At 41.2% G+C, this 2,500-nt stretch overlaps 1 protein-coding gene across 1 annotated transcript in view; it reads right to left on the bottom strand.

Moving 5' to 3' along the window:
- LOC135089019 (uncharacterized) overlaps positions 1–2,500 on the bottom strand; it is a 41,947-nt gene that overhangs the window by 25,893 nt on the left and 13,554 nt on the right. The gene's annotated exons all lie outside the window — the stretch shown is intronic.

The raw sequence follows: 2,500 nt of genomic DNA, 5'->3' as shown, positions 1-2,500 counted from the left end.
CAACAGTTGGCTGAGGTGAGAAGGAGGACACACACACACACACACACACACACACACACACACACACACACACACACACACACACACACACACACACACACACACACACACACACACACACACACACACACACACACACACACAGTCTAGGTACTGTATTAGTTTCAGTGTTTATTTATTTATTCTCTTTTTTTTTTATGGTATATTTTCTACGTGGTCTCTCATTTAGATTGGTCTTATTAAGCTTACAAGTTTAATGTTGTGTATTTTCAATCGAGGAAAAGAAAAAAAAAGGGAAGAAGAGGAGGGAGGGAAAGATGAAGAGTAGAAGGACGAGGAGGAGATGGGAGGAAGGAGGACCAGGAAGAGGAAGAGGAATACAAAGAAAAAGAAAAGTAGAATATAAGGAGGAAGGAGTAGGAGGAAAAAGAAAAAAAGAGGAGGGGAAAGAGGAAGAAGATAAGTAAAAGGAGAAAAAAGAAGAGGAAGATGAGGCGAGGAAGGAGGAGGAGGAGGAGGAAGAGGAAAAAGAGCGAAAAGAGAAAGATGATAACGGAGAGAAGGTTGGGAGGAGGAGGAAAAAAGAGAAAAAAGATGAAAGAGAAGAGAAAGGAAAAGAAGAGAAAGAGGAGGAAAACAAAATGAAGGTGATAGATAACAAACAGTTAATTTCACTCGTAAACAAACTCATCATTCTTATTTATCTTCGTCTTTATTTTCTTTCTTTCTTTTTTACTCTGCATAATCAGCCTAGCAGCATCATAATAAACTTTCTTACTGCAGTGTAATGACGAGTAGAAAGGAAGAGTTGACCGTTAAGAGGCGAGGGTGCTTGGGCATCAAAGAAAACGTATCGGCTCGTGTTCAAAGAGAGATAGACTTGTGTAGGATTGACTTCAGTATACCCTGAATCTCAAACTGTGCCGTGGCTATTACCATATTGCGCAACTTAGTTTACGTAGATAGTTAAGGTGCATTTCACATTACTAGACTATTTCTGGGTATAAATATGATGAATTTCTTTTTATCATGAACATATTTTATCATACTTAGAGTAATATTGAGCGCCTTGTTGCAGTGTGTTAACTCAATTCCCGTGACTAATGCATGTTAGAGGCGTGTTCTTCACTCATTACCACGAGAAGAAAGTCGACGGTTCACCGTTTCAAGAGGAGATGAACTTTTTTGACAAACATACGTTATGGAGTAGCATTTGGTGCCTTGCTGCTGTGCGTTAACTCAATTAGCTTAATGCATGTCAGAGGCGTGTGCTTCACGTTTTACCACGGCAAGAAAGTCCACGGTTCACTGCTTCAAGAGAGGAGGTTATCTTCTTTTTTTTTCTTTTTCTTTTTTTTTTTCAATCTGTTCAACTGTGACTTGTTGAAGCAGCAAATTAGAGGTCTCTCTCTCTCTCTCTCTCTCTCTCTCTCTCTCTCTCTCTCTCTCTCTCTCTCTCTCTCTCTCTCTCTCTCTCTCTCTCTCTCTCTCTCTCTCTCTCTCTCTCTCTCTCTCTCTCTCTCTCTCTCTCTCTCTCTCTCTCTCTCTCTCTCTCTCTCTCTCTCTCTCTCTCTCTCTCTCTCTTTTGTGCCCTTGACCGACCTCACGCATATAAAAAAATAAAGAGAACAGGTTAGGAGCGGGACTCGTCACTTCCTCAGATCCTTCGCCAGCCACACCGGCGGGAGGGCGGGAGGGTTTCGGTTCCTGGCTTTGCTTCTGCGATGGATCCTTTGTGAACCTGAAGTGATTCGTATTTGTGGTAAAAATCAGATAACATGTAATTTATTTATTTGTTTATTTATTTACCAACTTATTTATTTATTTACCTGATTGTTTATTTGTTTACTTATTCACTTTTACGTATCAAAGAGACTAGGAGGCTAGCCAAGGGTACACAAAATGGGGTAAAAAAGCGCCTAACGTGCGGCTTCTAATACGTGAAAAAAAAAAATAATAATAAAACAGATAATTATTATAACATAGATAGATAAAAATAAAAGTTGTCCAATTAATTTTCGGAATTGTCTTGCTACTGGTCTTTGGAAATAGTACAAGTCGCTGGAAGGAACAGAAACAGAAACGAGTAGAGAGCTCCTGCTAAAATCATTATCATCATCATTTTCGTTTAACATCCGCATTTTCCCATTAAGGTGAGGTTGGACGGGCGATGACTGCTCTCCACAACTGGCGATCTTGTGCCATATGTTCTTCTATTCCCAACAAATTCACATCCTCTGTCACACAATTCCTCCATTTTTTCTTTGGCCTTCCCACCGGCCGTCGGCCTCCAACCCTCACTTCCTCCACCTCGCTCAACACCCCTCCCTCCACCCTTCTCACGTGTCCGAACCATCTCACTCTTCTCTTCCTCAGCTCAACAGAAAGGTCTTCAACTCCACACATCTCCGCCACCTCACTGCTAAACCTCCCGTCTTGCCACCTCGCTCCTGCCATGCATCTCAGCTCCTACGAAAATAACATGTAAAAATATATTCCT

The sequence above is a fragment of the Scylla paramamosain genome, chromosome 32 (assembly GCF_035594125.1).
Source record: "Scylla paramamosain isolate STU-SP2022 chromosome 32, ASM3559412v1, whole genome shotgun sequence".
In the NCBI taxonomy this organism is placed as follows: Eukaryota; Metazoa; Arthropoda; class Malacostraca; order Decapoda; family Portunidae; genus Scylla; species Scylla paramamosain.
This window is presented reverse-complemented; position numbering and strand designations above follow the sequence as displayed.